This window comes from Gordionus sp. m RMFG-2023, chromosome 3 (genome assembly GCF_954871325.1).
Source record: "Gordionus sp. m RMFG-2023 chromosome 3, tfGorSpeb1-WG-v2, whole genome shotgun sequence".
Lineage (NCBI taxonomy): Eukaryota > Metazoa > Nematomorpha > Gordioida > Chordodea > Parachordodidae > Gordionus > Gordionus sp. m RMFG-2023.
The window spans coordinates 29,776,402-29,798,365 of record NC_088777.1 but is presented as its reverse complement, the minus strand read 5'-3'; the positions used below and the strand labels follow the sequence as shown (position 1 = coordinate 29,798,365).

Sequence of the window (21,964 nt, the reverse complement as noted above, 5' to 3'; positions counted from 1 at the left end):
AAGAGACAGGCACTTTGTCGTATCAAGAAAAGGAAAGAGCAAAGTCTTATTCCTACAACATCCAACCATCTTGAAGATACTGGAAATAAACAATTTGCTTCAACATCCAATCATCTTGAAGATACTGAAAATCAAGAACAAGTTGAACATTACTGTGGGCCATTAAAATCTATTTTATTATTTTTTTTAGATTCCTACACAAGATACCATTCAACAAAACCAAACAATGGAACGTTTAATAAGTGGAAACTTAGACAAAGACAAAACAATATAATTTCAAGGATGTATACTGTTGATCCTAAATCCGGCGAGAGATTTTTCCTACGTTAACTATTACTTCATGTTGTTGGCGCCACAAGTTTTGAATATTTGAGAACTGTAAATGGAGTTTTATATAATACTTTTAAAGAGGCGGCTTTTAAAAGAAATTTATTGGTTGATGACAAGGAATGGGAAGCATTTATGGAAGAAGCGTCAACATTTTTAATGCCCATACAGTTGCGTCAATCTTTTGCCTTTATTTGTATTTTTTGTCAGCCAGAAAATCCAAATAACCTCTGGGAAAAATTTAAAAAATATAAGATAGAAGATTTTGCACATACACATACAGATTCTATTGCAATTAATATGGCCTTATCAGATATAGAAAAAGTATTGCACGACCATGGTTTTCGTTGTAGTAATTTCAATTTGCCTGTTCCTACTTTAATAGCTCAGGATGATTTTTATAATAATGATCTTAAGGCAGCTGAGTCATTGAAACTGATTACTAAATTAAATTTTTTACAAAAATCAGCCTTTGATTTAATCGTTCAATCTATCGAAAATAATGATTTTCCTCAGCCTTGTTTTTATATTGATGGACCAGGTGGATCGGGAAAAACTTTTTTGTATAATACCCTAATGTGCTACATTAGAGGACGCAACCAAATAGTTTTACCGTTTGCAACAACAGGCATTGCCGCTATTCTTTTAAAAGGGGGTAGAACAATACATGGTGGATTTAAATTACCTATTCCGATTGTTGATAACTCTGTATCTCGCATGAGTCTTCATTTCCCTGATGCTACTGTTATTAAAAGGTCCAAATTAATTATTATCGACGAAGCCACAATGATGACTAAATACGCTTTACGCTGTATCGATAGATTACTTAAAGATATAATGCAAACAGTTCCCATTCGGTGGTAAAGTTATATTATTGGGCGGCGATTTTAGGCAAACTTTACCTGTCATTCCAAACAGTTCAAAAGCATATATTATTGAATAGTGTCTTAAGTCTTCTGATTTATGGGTTTATTTTAAAGTTATCCACCTGAATGAAAATATGCGGTTATCTTCTGAAGATGTTGAGTATAATTCCTGGCTTTTGGATGTTGGAGAATCTTTATCAAATGTTTCCAATTCTTTACTCCCTTCAGATTTGATTGAAATCCCAAATTCATTATTAGAAAATTCATTAATCAAATCAATATATGGAGACTCCATACAAATATCTGATATTAACCTATTTTCAAAAAAAATTATATTAACCACTAAAAATAACATAGCCCTAAATTTAAATAACGAAATTATTCAAAAACTACCAGGAAATTCTAAGATATATTTTAGCGCTGATTCTATACAAACAGATAATCCTGAGGATTTACTTAATTTCCCCATTGAATTTCTTCATTCTCAAACCCCATCAGGAATGCCTCCTCATATTTTAAATCTTAAAGTTGGGACAATAATAATGCTTCTTCGTAACATGAATCCCAGCAGAGGCTTATGCAATGGGACACGACTTCTTATCAAAAATTTATATGATAATTTCATAGATTCTGAAATATTATCAAGGACGCATAATGGCCATCGCGTTTTTATTCCTCGAATTGATCTTTCCCCGAGCGATTCCCGGTTGCCTTTCATATTAAAAAGATGCCAATTTCCTATAATTCCTGCTTTTGTTATCACTATAAACAAAAGTCAAGGTCAAACATTCGACAATGTCGGCCTCTTTCCTCCTGAACCTGTGTTTTCCCATGGTCAGCTCTATGTCGCTCTAACACGTTGCAGATTTAAAAAAAATATGAAAATAAAAATATTACCTACAAAATACCAGGGCACACTTTTGAATGATAATAGAGTATTTACTCTTAATGTCGTATATCAGGACGTATTAAATTCTGTAACTTCAAGTTAATTCATCAAAAAACGACACGACATCCACCAAAATCATCATAGACACGATACCATCATCATCATCAGTAAATTTTATTTTATACTTCCAATTTACACGTTTTATTTCCAGTTATTTATGGCAAGTTACGAGCAAGGAAATGAAATCAAAAAAACGACACTACATCGACCAGAAACATCATAGACACGATACCATCATCATCACCAGTAAATTTTATTTTATACTTCCAATTTACACGTTTTATTTCCAGTTATTTATATACTTCCAATTTACACGTTTTATTTCCAGTTATTTACGGCAAGTTACGAGCAAGGAAATGAAATCAAAAAAACGACACTACATCCACCAAAAACATCATAGACACGATACCATCATCATCATCAGTAAATTTTATTTTATACTTCCAATTTACACGTTTTATTTCCAGTTATTTATGGCAAGTTACGAGCAAGGAAATGAAATCAATAAAACGACACTACATCGACCAAAAACATCATAGACACGATACCATCATCATTATCAATAAATTTTACTATATTATATTTTTTTATATGGTTACAAATGTATATGTGTTGGAACCCCATAATCGTTAAGTCTTAAGGTATACACAATTATTATATTTTCTTATAATTCATATCTTTGTCTCTTTTTTTCTATTTCTTCCTTCTTTTATTCATTCTTTTTTTCATTTCTTTGCTCCCCTAAAATCCATCTCCTACCTTCACGCGGTGGGGAGTGAACAGAAATGCTGACTAACAGGAGCTCTGGTGGATAATGTAATATTTGGGGTTCCAATAAGAGACATTGTTTCCATGTAATAAATCTTAATTATTGGGTAAAATTTTCTTTTATCTTTTAAATGTGAGCAAGGTGTATATTTGTGTCCTTTATTGACAATAAAGAAAATGTCTCAAGCACCGGGATGTCTCGACTATATTTAAGAACTTAGGAGCCCTAATATCTATCATCCTTTCATAGATTGAGTTTTTAAAGATATAAAAATAGTTATAAAGGATAAAATTCTAATTCCCCGTCATTCTTGACGGGTTATTAGCTAGTAATATATATAAAAGCCTTGTCACAAAAATAGCGTTACGCTCTCACTGTCACACTTTTTATCTATAATATATATTTAAAAAATCGTTAATTTTGAAAAGTGCCTGTGGCCCAATCGGCAAGAACTTCGCTTACAAATCTAATGGATTATTGGACTTAGGTTCGAATCCCGGCAAATTTTTTTTTCTTATTCTGACAAAATTAATCAAATAGAAGATACGATTCAAAGTTTGTAGCTACTTTAAAATTCAAACTATTAAATAGGTATTCTGATATTTTTAAATTTTTTACATTCTTTTTAAAAATCACCAGAGAATCATATTAAACATTCATTCATTTTCCAATACCAACTAACCGATAAATCAAACTGAATTGAAAATAATTGATAATCGATATTCTTACACAATTATACATAATTTACAATTTATATATATATTATTATAATTTATATATAGTTTTTAACCGCTCCTTTAATTTTCATTTTTTTAGAAGGTACACAAAACAAAATTTTCATTTTTTAGAAGTAACACGAAAAGGTTATAGGCAATGGTAAATTTTTTGATTTAATTACTATTTTATTATATTTTTAGATTCCTGCACAAGTTAAAATTCAAACTATTAAATAGGTATTCTTATATTTTTAAATTTTAGCTGCCAGGAAGGTACAATAAATTTTTGTCTCAAATTTAGACATAACTGATCATTATTATAACATAAAACTCCTTGGATTTTCTTCTATGGGGGCTAAAAATGATAATTTACAAAAATAAGTTACGCATAACTTTTAAGTGTATATAAGTTAAAATTCAAACTATTAAATGTTTTTTTTACCATAAAACCATTACCATCTTATACATCCTCATATATATACAGAACTAACTGATATATTATAGATATTCTTACTATTTAATAGGTATATATTTTTAAATTTTAATAACATATCAGCCCCAGGAGAAAGCCAGAAGGAGACAGAAACTTTATCAAAGCAAGAAAAGACAAGAGCAAAGTCTTATTGCATCAACATCAAAGTGTAGTAGTACTGAAAATCGATCAGTGTAATATTGCTTCAACATCCTTAATAGTAAATTTTATAGACTCTTTATTATTTATTATATAAACTGTTTACAAGTCTGTCCTGATAAAAAAAACCAAGAAAATTTCTTATTTCGATTATATTTTTAAATGCTTAATAATTTTTTTCTGAAAAACCATTTCATAGAAAATTTAAAAATTGTTGCCATGAAGGTCCTGTTTTATTGCTTTCTATACATTTTATATAATTAATACATATATATATTAACTAAGTTTTTTTAAGGATATCTGATAAGCAATGGAATAGACAATCTTTATTATAACATACAATAGTTACTTGGATTTTGCTTCTATTGGGGTTAAAAATGATAATTTACAAAATCGAGTTATGCATATCTTTTTAGTGTATATAAGTTAAAATTCAAATTATTTAATAGGTATATATTTTTAAATTTTAATATAATATCAGCATAAGGAGAAAGAAAGCCAGACGCAGACAGGAACTTTGTCGAAGCAAGAAAAGATAAGAGCAAAACCTTATTGCATCAATATCAAAGTGTAGTAGTACTGAAAATCAAAATCAATGTAATATTGCTTCAACATCCTTAACAGTAAATTTAATAATCTCTTTATTTTTTATTATATAAACTGATTACAAGTCTGTCCTGATAAAAAAACCAAGACCTATAATTTCTTATTTTGATTATATTTTAAAACGCTTAATAATTTTTTTCTGAAAAACCATTCAAGCAAGGAAATCACATCATCATCAAAATACCACATCAAGCAAAACCATCAAAGACACGACCATCATCATCAGTAAATTCTATTTTATACTTTCAATTTACACTCTTTATTTCAGGTTATTTACGGCAAACTACGAGCAAGGAAATCACATCATCATCAAAATACCACATCGAGCAAAACCGTCAAAGACACGACCATCATCATCAGTAAATTCTATTTTATACTTTCAATTTACACGCTTTATTTCAGGTTATTTATGGCAAACTACGAGCAAGGAAATTACATCATCATTAAAATACCACATCGAGCAAACACATCAAAGACACGACCATCATCATCAGTAAATTCTATTTTATAGTTTTAATTTACACGCTTTATTTCAGGTTATTTACGGCAAACTACTAGCAAGGAAATCACATCATCATCAAAATACCACATCGAGCAAAACCATCAAAGACATGACCATCATCATCAGTAAATTCTATTTTATACTTTCAATTTACACGCTTTATTTCAGGTTATTTACGGCAAACTACGAGCAAGGAAATCACACTATCATCAAAATACCACATCGAGCAAAAACATCAAAGACACGACCATCATCATCAGTAAATTCTATTTTATACTTTCAACTTACACGCTTTATTTCAGGTTATTTATGGCAAACTACGAGCAAGGAAATCACATCATCATCAAAATACCACATCGAGCAAAAACATCAAAGACATGACCATCATCATCAGTAAATTCTATTTTATACTTTCAATTTACACGCTTTATTTCAGGTTATTTATGGCAAACTACGAGCAAGGAAATCACATCATCATCAAAATACCACATCGAGCAAAAACATCAAAGACACGACCATCATCATCAGTAAATTCTATTTTATACTTTCAACTTAACACGCTTTATTTCAGGTTATTTATGGCTAACTACGAGCAAGGAAATCACATCATCATCAAAATACCACATCGAGCAAAACCATCAAAGACACGACCATCATCATCAGTAAATTCTATTTCATACTTTCAATTTACACGCTTTATTTCAGGTTATTTATGGCAAATTACGAGCAAGGAAATCACATCATCATCAAAATACCACATCAAGCAAAACCATCAAAGACACGACCATCATCATCAGTAAATTCTATTTTATACTTTCAATTTACACTCTTTATTTCAGGTTATTTACGGCAAACTACGAGCAAGGAAATCACATCATCATCAAAATACCACATCGAGCAAAACCGTCAAAGACACGACCATCATCATCAGTAAATTCTATTTTATACTTTCAATTTACACGCTTTATTTCAGGTTATTTATGGCAAACTACGAGCAAGGAAATTACATCATCATTAAAATACCACATCGAGCAAACACATCAAAGACACGACCATCATCATCAGTAAATTCTATTTTATAGTTTTAATTTACACGCTTTATTTCAGGTTATTTACGGCAAACTACTAGCAAGGAAATCACATCATCATCAAAATACCACATCGAGCAAAACCATCAAAGACATGACCATCATCATCAGTAAATTCTATTTTATACTTTCAATTTACACGCTTTATTTCAGGTTATTTACGGCAAACTACGAGCAAGGAAATCACACTATCATCAAAATACCACATCGAGCAAAAACATCAAAGACACGACCATCATCATCAGTAAATTCTATTTTATACTTTCAACTTACACGCTTTATTTCAGGTTATTTATGGCAAACTACGAGCAAGGAAATCACATCATCATCAAAATACCACATCGAGCAAAAACATCAAAGACATGACCATCATCATCAGTAAATTCTATTTTATACTTTCAATTTACACGCTTTATTTCAGGTTATTTATGGCAAACTACGAGCAAGGAAATCACATCATCATCAAAATACCACATCGAGCAAAAACATCAAAGACACGACCATCATCATCAGTAAATTCTATTTTATACTTTCAATTAACACGCTTTATTTCAGGTTATTTATGGCTAACTACGAGCAAGGAAATCACATCATCATCAAAATACCACATCGAGCAAAACCATCAAAGACACGACCATCATCATCAGTAAATTCTATTTCATACTTTCAATTTACACGCTTTATTTCAGGTTATTTATGGCAAATTACGAGCAAGGAAATCACATCATCATCAAAATACCACATCAAGCAAAACCATCAAAGACACGACCATCATCATCAGTAAATTCTATTTTATACTTTCAATTTACACGCTTTATTTCAGGTTATTTATGGCAAACTACGAGGAAGGAAATCACATCATCATCAAAATACCACATCGAGCAAAACCGTCAAAGACACGACCATCATCATCAGTAAATTCTATTTTATACTTTCAATTAACACGCTTTATTTCAGGTTATTTACGGCAAACTACGAGCAAGGAAATCACACCATCATCAAAATACCACATCGAGCAACACCATCAAAGACACGACCATCATCATCAGTAAATTCTATTTTAAACTTTCAATTTACACTCTTTATTTCAGGTTATTTACGGCAAACTACTAGCAAGGAAATCACATCATCATCAAAATACCACATCGAGCAAAACCATCAAAGACATGACAACAACATTTTCAAATAAAAGGCAACATACGGTGATATACCCGAGACTAATTCTTAAAAATATTAGATTCCTCTCAATTTTTAAAATATCTTAAATCTCCTTTTTTAGTAAAATTTTTGTTATTATAAATTTACTATATTATATTTTTTTAATATGGTTAGCTTATTTGTTGGAATCCGATAATCGTCAAGCCTTGAGGTATATACAATTATTATATTTTCTTATAATTCATATTTTTGTCTCTTTTTTTCTATTTCTTCCTTCTTTTTTTCATCTCTTTGCTCCCCTAAAATCCATCTCCTACCTTCACGTGGTGGGGAGTGAACAGCAATGCTGACTAACAGGAGCTCTGGTGGATAATGTTAGTATTTGGGGTGTTAATAAGAAACATTTTTTCCATGTAAAAACTTAATTATTGAATAATCATAAAATATAAAAATTTCCGATTCGTCCTTCAATAAAGGTAAAATTTATTGTTCATTCATATTTGAAAAGAAGAAATTTCTGATTCCCTGTCATTCTTGACGGGTTATCAGCTAGTTTTAATATAAAATTCTAAATTTAAAAATCTATAATTTGAAATATGTTAAAATATTATTAAAAAGGTTAAATTTAAAGAATGAAAAATTAATACAAATTTAAATTGTGTTACCCAAAAGGGGCCATAATTATATATAAAAATTTCAGTTTGTTTTTACACAAATAGAAAAATAAATATATTTTGATCTTTTATATAAAAATAAATGCAGTGTGAAAAAACTTTCTTATATAGTTAATTAAATAACTTTCCATAATTAATGTAAAAAACATTTTGATATAATTTAAAAAAAATTTTAATAATAAAAGTTTTTCAACTTTATGAGGACTAACGTCAAAGTTATGAATCGAATATAGTTTTATGTTTTGGACACAAGTTTAAGTGGGAAAATGAGAATTTAAAAAAAAATTTTCTAAGATTTTTACTAAATTTTTTTAAATTTAAAGTATTATTTTAATATTTTAATTTTACTTTTAGTTATATAGATTGGAAATAATGAAAATTCAAATTTAGGATTTTCACTTCATTCTTATTTGTTTAGATTTTTTTATGATCAATTCGAGACACCAAAATAAAAAATACGGTTATTTATTCTATGTAAATAAAATATAAAATACAAAAAAATTATAAATTCAATCATTTAAAGGAATGGATCGAATTCCATCTTTAATAAATTTTATGGTGTGAGAATATATTTTTGAAAAATAGTATGTAAAATAATTGCTCAAAATACTCGTATCAATAGCAATAACTTCTATTAGGTTAATTGGTTCAGGAGAATTCGATCGGTATTGATTTTAAATAACTCCGAAAAAATTTACGATCGGATTTAATTGTGGCGAATAGGGTGGTAAATATATGATATTTGGATAATTTTCACTAATTATAGCTCGATGAATAGGAGCATTATCCATTATATGCAATGAATTCGATGGTAAAATTGTATATAATTCATCGAGGTATGTTTTGAATTTTATAGCAGTGAAAGCCCTATCTATAATTGTGAATTTTTTCAATTCACTTATTCCTATTGTGCATAGGACTGATATATTTTTTCCTTTGGAGAGTTAACTTAACAGTTGACCTTTTTCCGAAGGGTGCCCACCCTTAGTGCGAAATTATATGGGTTTAAACCCTGTCTCGTCATGAAGAATACATTTTCAAAAAAATATTTTTATCGGGTTCTTTTCCAACCCTTTTCCGGCTCTAACTCAATAATTTAATACATTTTGATATAGCTGACTCGCTCAACGCTTAGATGTGGCGGTAAATCTTCTATTATGTTTCTAATGGTATAGCCGTTATTATTACCAAACTTAAAGTTATGTGTCTTTTTTCTTCCGATCTCGTTGTTCTATTATATATTCAGATAAAAGGTAGTCATAATATTCAGGGAAAGTTTCCCGCTTGAAACGATAAACTGAACCAATTGATAAATTTAGATTTTGGGCAATTATCTTTGCATTAGGCTAATCATCAATTGGTTTGTTCAGCCATATTTTAGCCAATTCCATTATTTTATCATTATAATTACCATTATTTTCCGCAATCGAATGGGATCAAAATTTGGTAGCTTGTGAATTTTCGAATATTGACATCTCTAATGTCAGTTAGACATCTCCAGGAATTTAATGATATGTAAATAATTTTGATCTATTTGTTATTTCAGATAACCCCGAGAGAATATGAAGTTAGGTCAGTGGCGTAGACAAGGGGGGGTTTAGGGTTGAAACCCAGCCCCCCAATAACCCAGAAAAATTTTTTTTTAAAAATTTTTTTAATTTTATTTAAAAAACTGTTTCAATTTAGAAATAAAATAAATAATATATACGATATCAAAATGAAATATATTTTTATGAACTAATAAAATATTAAATAACAATTAAAGATATATTGTAAATATATTTTTATTGTTTAAATTAGATATTTATAAATTTAATAATAAAATTTAAATTGTTAAACTAAATTTAGATAGTTTTTAAAATTTTAGTTTATTTTTTATTTAATAAGAAAATTTTTATTAAAAGGTATATTTAAATTGATTTATAAAATTTATGTAATTTGATTTAGAAATAACAAAATCCTCAAATGACAATGGTAATATTCACTTTTATAATATCTTTTATTTAAATCTTGCAATTAGAAATACAACCACTATACCCAGGGAAAACAAATGAGTTAGCTATAATAAAATCATCAAATGATAATGGTATAAAATTCTAAATTATCATTTATAAGTTCTCTTAATTTTTTATAATTAGAAACATTATGTGTTATAAAAGCATGTGAGCTCTCAATTGATTTGGCTGGAAAATCATCAAATGATGGTATGGTATTTTATAATATAATTGAGTTCTATTTTTTATTTGTAAATTATATTATTTTCATTTGAGTTATTAAAATTTTGCAATGTGCTTTATTTAGTTATAACCCTTTTTTATATGAAAAGCTCATCATTTTGATTATTGTAAATTCCCAAATAATCTTTATATATTAGAACATTATAAGCACAAGCAGAGTTGGACAGTATTGTGAAAACTTGTATCTTAGATAAAAACAAAAATTTCCTTCTATGTCTTACCCTGTCTTTTAAATTTGTAATAAGTAACTTGAATTTTTATCTAATATATATTTTTTATAAACTATATTCTTTTCTTGTTGTGCTGCTCAGGTCTGAACTCAACGATACACATTGAAATATATAATTTAAAATTTAAAAAAAAATATAAAGATTCAATGTCCTCAAAAAGATATTTCATTATACTTAAATTTTCAGTTTAAAAATGATAATGAAAAATTGTTGGCTGTTGAAAATATTTGTACACCTGACAAATGCTATAAATTTCCATTGTCCTTGGATAAAAGAAATTTAACATTTCAAACATCGTGGCTTAACAAATATAAGTGGCTTGCTTATTCAGCTAATGAAAAGGGAGCTTTTTGTAAAGTGTGCGTCATTTTTTCACCAAGATATGCTGGAACCGGGTTACAAAAACTTAAAACATTGGTAAGTCAAGTATATACAAGATGGTAAGATGCTCTTGAAAATCTTAATTATCATCAACAAAATAAATATCATCTCAATTCTTGTGAGATATCTGATGCTTTAAAAGCCATTTCTATGAATCAAAAGATATCAATATCTAATGTATTGAATAAAAAAAAATTTGATATTGTTACAACCAACAAAGCCAGAATAATTATAATAATTGATGCAATCATTTGGCGGGAGGCAGGGCTTAGCATTAAGAGCTCATAGAGTATCAGCTGGCCCCTTAACACTTTCATCTTCTCATAATGAAGGAAATTTTAAGGAATTGCTGAAACTTTTATGCAACAATAATCATAATTTTATACAGCTTTTTCAAAGCTCGGCTAAAAATGCCACCTACCTTAGTCCATGCATTCAAAATGAAATTATATCCATATGCAATAAGTTTCTATTGAAAGAAATTTCTTCAAAAGTAAAAGCATCACCATTTTTTAATGTTCTGGCCGATGAGACTTCGGATGTTGGGAATTATCCATAGCAATAAGGTTTATTGATATGGAATCAGGTGATTATAAAATGAAGGAACCAATTTATTGATTTACAAGACACCAGAGACAATAGCCAAAGAAATTTTAGCATCCCTTTAAGGTCTAGATTTAAATCTAATGAGAGGCCAAGGGATATGATGGAGCTCCCTCAATGAGTGGTCACGTTAAGGGGGTGCAGTCAAGAATTAAAGAGTTTTATAGCACCGCTTTATATGTTCACTGTAGTTCACATTACCTAAAATTAAATTATATGAAGTTATTTTTGCAGCACTCGAATCCTACGTATCCAGCAAAGAAAAGGATTCCTCAGATGCTGAAATTTTTTACAGGCGATTACGAAGCCACAATTTTTAATAACAATTCAATGTGTATATTTTTTATTTAATTGTACACATGATTTTAGCAAAATGCTTCAAAAAATTGATTTGAATTTTAGAGAGGTTATGAATAGGGCAAAGGATATAGTTGAAATATTAACAAATATCAGAGAAAATGTTGATCAAAAATTACATGATATTTACGAGAAAGTAAAGGAGATCGCTAATTAGTTTGGGATTGAAATTTTTAAACCTAGAGTAGTTTCTAGACAGTCCAATCGCTTAAATATTGATGCCTCTTCGATTGAGGATTTTTATAAAATAAATATTTTTATTCCCCTTATTGACACATTTTTATTTCAATTAAAGGAAAGATTTATTAATCATAATTTTATTTTAAAAAGTTTTTATTTTCTTCTGCCGGTTGAGTTTGAATTGTTGATTACACATGAAACGCGAGAGGATATTAAGAAAATCTCAGTTTTATTCTGATGATTTATTAGGAACGTATGATAAGTTACTTTGTGATGTCGAATTTTGGTATAAAAATCTTGACAGAATAGAGTACTCTTTGAGACCTAAAAATGCTTTGAAGGCCCTTTCCATGTGTAATTGCACTTTAGATTCCCTGCCAAATATCAAAACATTACTTTTTATTTTAGCTACTTTACCGATTTGCACTAATGAAAGGTCTTTTTCAACTTTGAAAAGGTTAAAAACCTATTTAAGAAATAGCACAGATGAAAACCGTTTAAATGGATTAACCCTTTTAAATATTTATAAGGAGATTATTCAAGATAAAAATTTGATTCTAGATGAATTAGCCAAATCTCAGAGAAAAGTTGACCTCTCTTAATAAATTCAAATCATAAAATTGCTATATGATTATTATATTGTCTTAGTCATAAAATTTTTATATGCAAAACTTAATTATAATGAATTCTTAGTCATAATATTTATGTATGCAATAAGAATTATTTATATTTTGATTCTTTTGTATTAATTATAATTGTTAAATTATATTTTTTTAAATACCGTACAAGAATTACTTATATTTTATTGAATTATATTTTTTTTAAATATAGTTATTTACAATAAATTTTTAATATAATAATCTGCATAAAAATTTCTACATTTTGAAATTTAATTTATTGTATATTATCATTAAAATAAATGCATAGTTAAATAAAGGGATTTTATTTTTACTAAAGTATTTTAATAATAAATAAAATCTATATCTAAAATTAAATTAAAATAATTATTTTAACATTCAATCAGATATATTGAGTGATCTTAAAAAATGTAAGGTTCGGGGAGCAAATTTTTTTTTTCTAAACTGGATTAATATACAATTGACTAAACATAGATAAAATTTTTAGAATAATGCTTTCAGCGCTTATTAATCATAATTTAGCCAAAATTGTTACTAATATTTTATTTATTTATGCCTGTTACTATAGTGATTAGACACTAATAAAGCATATAATATTGCCAAAATTTAAAAATAGAGTTTGGGGGTGAATCCACCCCTATGGATAAATCCTGGCTAAGCCACTGAGTTAGATGTATCTAAAATAATGTATATATAGTTAGTAAATAATCGAATATTATATGAACAAACCTGAAACTGGAGATAGATTCAAAATACTATAGCGATACTAAAATTTGACATTAAAAAAAAAAGAAATATAGATTTTAATCGGAAAAAAATTATTAGAAGCTTAAAATTAAAATTGTTGCAAACTTAAAAAAGAATTATTAGAAGTTTTAATTGAAGTAAAATTATCGGAAATTTTTAAAAATAATAATGTTTTTCCCATTATGAAAATCTGTTAAACAAATCAATTATTATTGTATACTAGTGATCTGCATCGGGCCTAATTTTTTAAGCCCGGCCCGGAATTTGTTCTATAAAGTTTTGCCCGGCCCGAACCCGAAATTTTTTTTAAAAAATATTTTTATTTTACATAAAATTGATAAATTTAGATATATTTTAAAAAATTTCTAAGGCCCGACCTGAACCGAATTTTCTTAAAATATATTAGGCCCAGGCCTACTAGATCTCTACTGTATACATTAACTAAAGATTTCACAAATCATTTTCGAAACTATAATAGAAAATAAAATAAACAACGAAAAAATAATTTAAAAAATTATCATAATTTGACCTTAAGTTTTGCTCAAAAAAAAATTGTGTATTTGTAACTTATTCAAAAAGTCTTCCAGTTTATGGATAAAAATTAATTTTATAATAAAAACTTCTGCCATAAAAATAAATTTTAAAGAAAAAAAGAAGATTATTTTAAACTAGCTGATCCCAAGAATGATGGGTAATCAGAATTTTCTCCGTATGGATAAATAATAAATTTTACCATCATTTGACGATGGGTGAATCAGAATAATAGTCAAACGAGAAGAATAGATTATCCGTATTCATCCTTCCAATATTTCTATAAATTTTTAGAGAAAAGGCCAAACATATTATAAAAAATATGGAATAAAAAAAATATGATTTGTGAATTATAATATTTATCAATTCTTTTAAGATATTTTCCACATCCAGACGCAATGGTTTTTGCTCTCTCACTTCGTATAAAATTTACATTCTTCTCAAAGAATCATTTAAATGCTTTTAAAACCTTCCTAAATACTCTTTTAAAAAAAGACCTGCCATAATAGATTCGAATCAATCATGGGGGCAAACCTGATTATCTCACAAACACTGGGGTGGTATCCACCCCATTGCAATGGGCTATTTAGAAGATTATTAGCAAACATGGGTCAAAACCCAGGGTCTTAACTTATTAAGTATACTTATCAATTAGGATTTGGTGTTAAGGGAGAAGGCATAGCTTCACCCATTTGTATTACATCCTCCTCCTAATGGGTATTATCAAAGTAGACATTAAAAATGCTTTCAATAGCAAATTTTGTGAACATTTCATAAATTGTTTTTATCCCAAATTTCCTGTTTATTCAAAATTCCTAGAGACATACTGCAAAATTAAAATTTCATTATTCAGCCCACATGTCATAGATTCTGACAAAAGGATCCAGCAAGGGGAAAACGTTCTCGTTTATTTTACCTTGGTATTCATTATCACATCCATTATCTTAAATCTAAATTTGATTTGGATATAATTATTTGCCATCTTGATGATGGAACAATCTGTGATGCTCTTCCTAAAATAATTGGTTTTCAAAGCGTGAAGTTGGCCGAACTTTTGTAAGCACTAACGATGAAACTTATATCATTCTTTAGTGCTTCGTTAGTAGAGGTTAGTGCCAATCACTTTTGTTGCCGAATTTAAGAATAAAAAGTTATTGGTGAAAAAAACAAAAATAAACAAATATTGGCGACGTGCCAAAACAAAAACTAGAGTAGTACTAAACATCCGGTTTTCGCCATTATTTAGTGCTTAATTAGTGTATTTAAATTCCGTTATTAATTTAGTTAACCGCCATATGGGAAAAAGTTATTAGCTAAATAAAAATTATGACGTCACGATTTAAGCGTGAAGTTGGCCGAACTTTTGGAAGCACTAACGATGAAACTTATATCATTCTTTAGTGCTTCGTTAGTAGAGGTTAGAGCTTCAATAACTTTTGTTGCCGAATTTAAGAATAAAAAGTTATAGGCGAAAAAAAGAAAAATAAATAAATATTGGCGATGTGCCAAAACAAAAACTAGAGTAGTACTAAACATCCGGTTTTCGCCATTATTTAGTGCTTAATTAATGTATTTAAATTCCGTTATTAATTTAGATAACCGCCATATGGAAAAAAGTTATTAGCTAAATAAAAATTATGACGTCACGATTTAAGCGTGAAGTTGGCCGAACTTTTGGTATCACTAACGATGAAACTTATATCATTCTTTAGTGCTTCGTTAGTAGAGGTTAGTGCTTCAATCACATTTGTTGCCGAATTTAAGAATAAAAAGTTATTGGCGAAAAAAACAAAAATAAACAAATATAGGGGACGTGCCAAAACAAAAACTAGAGTAGTACCGAACATCCGGTTTTCGCCATTATTTAGTGCTTAATTAATGTATTTAAAATCCGTTATTAATTTAGTTAACCGCCATATGGAAAAAAAGTTATTAGCTAAATATTATGACGTCACGATTTAAGCGTGAAGTTGGCCGAACTTTTGGAAGCCCTAACGATGAAACTTATATCATTCTTTAGTGCTTCGTTAGTAGAGGTTAGTGCCAATCACTTTTGTTGCCGAATTTAAGAATAAAAAGTTATTGGTGAAAAAAACAAATATTGGCGACGTGCCAAAACAAAAACTAGAGAGTACTAAACATCCGGTTTTGGCCATTATATAGTGCTTAATTAGTGTATTTAAATTCCGTTATTAATTTAGTTAACCGCCACATTGAAAAAAAAGTTATTAGCTAAATAAAAATTATGACGTCACGATTTAAGCGTGAAGTTGGCCGAACTTTTGGAAGCACTAACGATGAAACTTATATCATTCTTTAGTGCTTCGTTAGTAGAGGTTAGAGCTTCAATCACTTTTGTTGCCGAATTTAAGAATAAAAAGTTATTGGCAAAAAAAACAAAAAAATATTGGCGACGTGCCAAAACAAAAACTAGAGTAGTACTAAACATCCGGTTTTCGCCATTATTTAGTCCTTAATTAGTGTATTTAAATTCCGTTATTAATTTAGTTAACAGCCATATGGAAAAAAAGTTATTAGCTAAATAAAAATTATGACGTCACGATTTAAGAGTGAAGTTGGCCGAACTTTTGGAAGCACTAACGATGAAACTTATATTATTCTTTAGTGCTTCGTTAGTAGAGGTTAGTGCTTCAATTACTTTTGTTGCCGAATTTAAGAATAAAAAGTTATTGACAAAAAAAACAAATAATGGTGACGTGCCAAAACAAAAACTAGAGTAGTACTAAACATCCGGTTTTCGCCATTATTTAGTGCTTAATTAATGTGTTTAAATTCCGTTATTAATTTGGATAACCGTCGTATGAAAATATCGTAATACGCTAAAGAAATATTTAAAGGTCAAATGTTGGCCAGAAAATTATGAAAGCAACAATGAAATTTATATCCATCTTTAGGACTTTCTTACTAGATGTTAGTGCTTCAATTACTTTTGTAGCCGAATTTAAAAAAAAGAAGTTATTTGCGAAAAAAACAAATAATGGCGACGTGCCAAAACAAAAACTATAGTAGTACTAAACATCCGGTTTTCGACATTATGTAGTGCTTAATTAGCAAATTTGAATTCCGTAATTAATTTGGTTAACCGTCTTTATAAAAAATTGTAATACGCTAAAGAAATGTTTAGAGGTCAAATTATGGCCAGAAAATTATGAAAGCACTAACGATGAAATTTATATCCTTCTTTAGGGCTTCCTTAGTAGAGGTTAGTGGTTCAATTACTTTTGCAGCCGAATTTAAGAATAAAAAGATTTTTGCGAAAAAAACAAAAATAAACAAATAATTGCGACATGCCAAAACAAAAACATTAGTAGTAATAAACATCCGGTTTTGCCATTATTTAGTGCTCAATTTGTAAATTTGAATTCCATAATTAATTTGGTTAACCGTCTTTATAAAAAATTGTAATAAGTTAAAGAAATGTTTAGGAGGTCAAATTTTGGCCAGAAAGAAAGCACTAACAATAAAATTTATATAATTCTTTAGAGCTTTCTTAGTAGAGGTTAGTGCTCCAATCAGTTTACTAATTTAAAATAAAAAAGTTATTACCAAAATAAACAAAAAATCTATCAGCGACAAACATTTTATTCTCACCATTATTTAGTACTTATTTTGTAAAATTTAAACCATAATTAGTTTGATTAAAAACACCAAGTAATTAAAAAATGCATATTGTCTTTTTGCACTTAACCTATAATTGTTTCCGTAGATCATCTGCCATATTTGAGTAATATAATGTTTCAGAAGCTTATATATATTAAGGTTCCCAAAATACATGAATAGCTATAACCAAGTCATAAAATATTATTTCAACTACTGCCTAAATGGGTCCATTGAACCCCATTCTTGTGTAATAATTATATAATTTTTATTATTTTATTGTAACAACTACATTTTTTCTCCAGCATCTATTATTCTGAGGTGTCATTGAATGATATGGTTAAAAACATTCTCAGAAATTTTTTATTCTTAATTCAAATTGTTCTTTTTACATAGTTTTATTTTATTCGAAAAAATTACTCATATATTTATTTCTATCATAAATTTTAGTTATATTAAGATCACAATATTATAAAGTACCCGTCGAACCGTGCTCAGACCTAATTTTTTAAAAATAAATCGGGTTCGGGCCTAATATTTTTTAAAAAAGGGCCGGGTAGGGTTGGACCTAGAATTTTTTTAAATATATCTAAATTTATCAATTATATATTAAATTTTTTATGTAAAATAAAAATATTTTATTTTATTTATAGAAACTAGACAACATATAACATATGTCTTTTATTTTGAGTAATTTTAAAAATTATTTTCTATATTTAAATAAATTCGGGCTAGACCGGGCCGGGTCGGTAAATTTTTTAAAAAAAATTTATGGTTCGGGCCGGGCCGGCAAAACTTTTTTAAAAAAATTTCGGACCGGGCCGGGCTTGAAAAATTAGGCCCGATGCAGATCACTAACTTATGCAGGAATTCTGAGAGTTCCTGATTCGATAAATTACTGCCATATTAATCCTTCAAATTTTCTGAAACCTTTCTTGACGCCTAAGAAAATTTTAGGCCAAAACATTAAAAAATTATATTCGATTCATAAATTTGACGTTCGTCTTTATTAAAAATTTTTTTTAAAAAATTATATCAAAATCAAAATGTTTTTTACAATAATTATGGAAAGTTATTTAACTATATAAGAATGTTTCACATTATGGAAATGTGTTACATACTATAAAAATTTACAAGTAATCAAAATTTTTTGAGTAATATAAAAAATTTACCACAGAATTTCCCACATGTGATTAATAAATCAACACTCAGCTGTAAACCATTAATAAATAAAAACCTAACAGCTGCACACATTACAAACAATCTTGAACCATCAAATTTATCTCAAGTAGATGGTTTAAGACCGGTATGACAACCATACCTTGGGCTCTCGGCAAATCACTCATTGGGACTACACGTGTGTCTCATCATTCCCTTCAAACATAAATTTCAATATAATAACACAGGCAGAAATTAAAAAGACAAACAAATACAAAAATTTTAAAAACTTCATATTTACTCCAAGTAGTGACTTCTACTAACGGGCATTTTTCGCCTTCAACATTTATGTTTTTAAAAAATCTGTGTAATAAAATACGACTTTTCACAAATGAACCCAGAGAATTTATTTTTATTCGACAAAAAATTCAAATAGAAATTTTTAGACACAATATAGGTTTCTTTTGGGGGACTCAACTATAGAATTTTATTTTTAATTAGGTTTTATTACATATTTTATAATTTTATATATTCATAATCCTTAGTGTATTACAATTTTTTATAAAGACGGTTAACCAAATTAATTACAGAATTCAAATTTACTAATTGAGCTATAAACAATGGCGAAAACCGGATGTTTAGTACTACTATGGTTTTTGCTTTGGCACGTCGCCATTATTTGTTTATTTTTGTTTTTATCGCAAATAACTTTTTATTCTTAAATTAGGCTACAAAGGTGATTAAAGAATTAACCTCTACTAAGGAAGCCCTAAAGAAGGATATAAATTTCATCGTTATTGCTTTAATAATTTTCTGGCATAATTTGACCTTTAAACATTTCTTTAGCGTATTACAATTTTTATAAAGACGGTTAAACAAATTAATTTCGGAATTCAAATTTACTAATTGAGCATTAAATAATGGCGAAAACCTGATGTTTAGTACTAGTATGGTTTTTGTTTTGGCACATCGCCATTATTTGTTTATTTTTGTTTTTTTCGTAAATAAATTTCTATATTTAAATTCGGCTACAAAAGTAATTGAACCACTAACCTCTACTAAGGAAGCCCTAAAGAAGGATATAAATTTTATCGTTAATGCTTTCATAATTTGACCTCTAAACATTTCTTTAGCGTATTATAATTTTTTATAACGAAGGGTAACCAAATTAATTACGGAATTCAAATTTGCTAATTAAGCACTAAATAATGGCGAAAACCGGATGTTTAGTACTACTATAGTTTTTGTTTTGGCACGTCGCCATTATTTGTTTTTTTCGCAAATAACTTTTTATTCTTAAATTCGGCTACAAAAGTAATTGAAGCACTAACCTCTAGTAAGGAAGCCCTAAAGATGGATATAAATTTCATCGTTAGTGCTTTCATAATTTTCTGGCCAAAATTTGACCTCTAAATATTTCTTTAGCGTATTACGATTTTTTCATATAACGGTTATCCAAATTAATAACGGAATTTAAATACATTAATTAAGCACTAAATAATGGCAAAAACCGGATGTTTAGTACTACTCTAGTTTTTGTTTTGGCACGTCGCCAATATTTGTTTATTTTTGTTTTTTTCATTAATAACATTTTATTCTTAAATTCGGGTACAAAAGTGATTGAAGCACTAACCTCTACTAACGAAGCACTAAATAATGATATAAGTTTCATCGTTAGTGCTTCCAAAAGCTCGGCCAACTTCACGCTTAAATCGTGACGTCATAATTTTTATTTAGCTTATAACTTTTTTTCCATATGGCGGTTAACTAAATTAATAACGGAATTTAAACTCATTAATTAAGCACTAAATAATGGCGAAAACCGGATGTTTAGTATTACTCTAGTTTTTGTTTTGGCACGTCGCCAATATTTGTGTATTTTTGTTTTTTTCGCCAATAACTTTTTATTCTTAAATTAGGCTACAAAGGTGATTAAAGAATTAACCTCTACTAAGGAAGCCCTAAAGAAGGATATAAATTTCATCGTTATTGCTTTAATAATTTTCTGGCATAATTTGACCTTTAAACATTTCTTTAGCGTATTACAATTTTTATAAATACGGTTAAACAAATTAATTACGGAATTCAAATTTACTAATTGAGCATTAAATAATGGCGAAAACCGGATGTTTAGTACTACTATGGTTTTTGTTTTGGCACGTCGCCATTATTTGTTTATTTTTGTTTTTTTCGTAAATAAATTTTTATATTTAAATACGGCTACAAAAGTAATTAAAGCACTAACCTTTACTAAGGAAGCCCTAAAGAAGGATATAAATTTCATCGTTAGTGCTTTCATAATTTTCTGGCCATAATTTGACCTCTAAACATTTCTTTATCGTATTACAATTTTTTATAAAGACGGTTAACCAAATTAATTATGGAATTCACTTTTGCTAATTAAGCACTAAATAATGGCGAAAATCGGATGTTTAGTACTACTATAGTTTTTGTTTTGGCACGTCGTCATTATTTGTTTTTTTCGCAAATAACTTTTTATTCTTAAATTCGGCAACAAAAGTGATTGAAGCACTAACCTCTACTAACGAAGCACTAAAGAATGATATAAGTTTTATCGTTAGTGCTTTCAATCAACTTTTAAGCGTGAAGTTGGCACAAATTTTTATTTTTGCCTATAACTTTTTTTCCCTTAAATTCAGCTACTATACGGATTGAAGCACTAATAAGCACTAACGAAGCACTAAAAAATGACATATGATTCATCGTTAGTGCTTCCAAATGTTCGGCCAACTTCACGGAACTGTTATTTATATATATATATTTATTTATACCTTAAATATGAATAAATAAAAACATATGTATAAATATACTATTTTTATTATATCGATTATGTAATATCTGAAAAAATTGTCATACTAGTATATTTACAAAAAATGTTTCAATTATTTGTTCATATTAAAAGTACCCTATCATTAAATAAAGAGAAAAATTTGATTCACCCCTCAAACTTGATGAGTTAGCTGCTCTTTGATTTCCT

The 21,964-nt window shown here is 28.4% G+C and overlaps 1 protein-coding gene across 4 annotated transcripts in view; it reads right to left on the bottom strand.

Annotated features, from left to right (window-relative positions):
• Positions 1-21,964, bottom strand: part of LOC135927455 (uncharacterized) — a 61,504-nt gene that overhangs the window by 10,006 nt on the left and 29,534 nt on the right. The gene's annotated exons all lie outside the window — the stretch shown is intronic.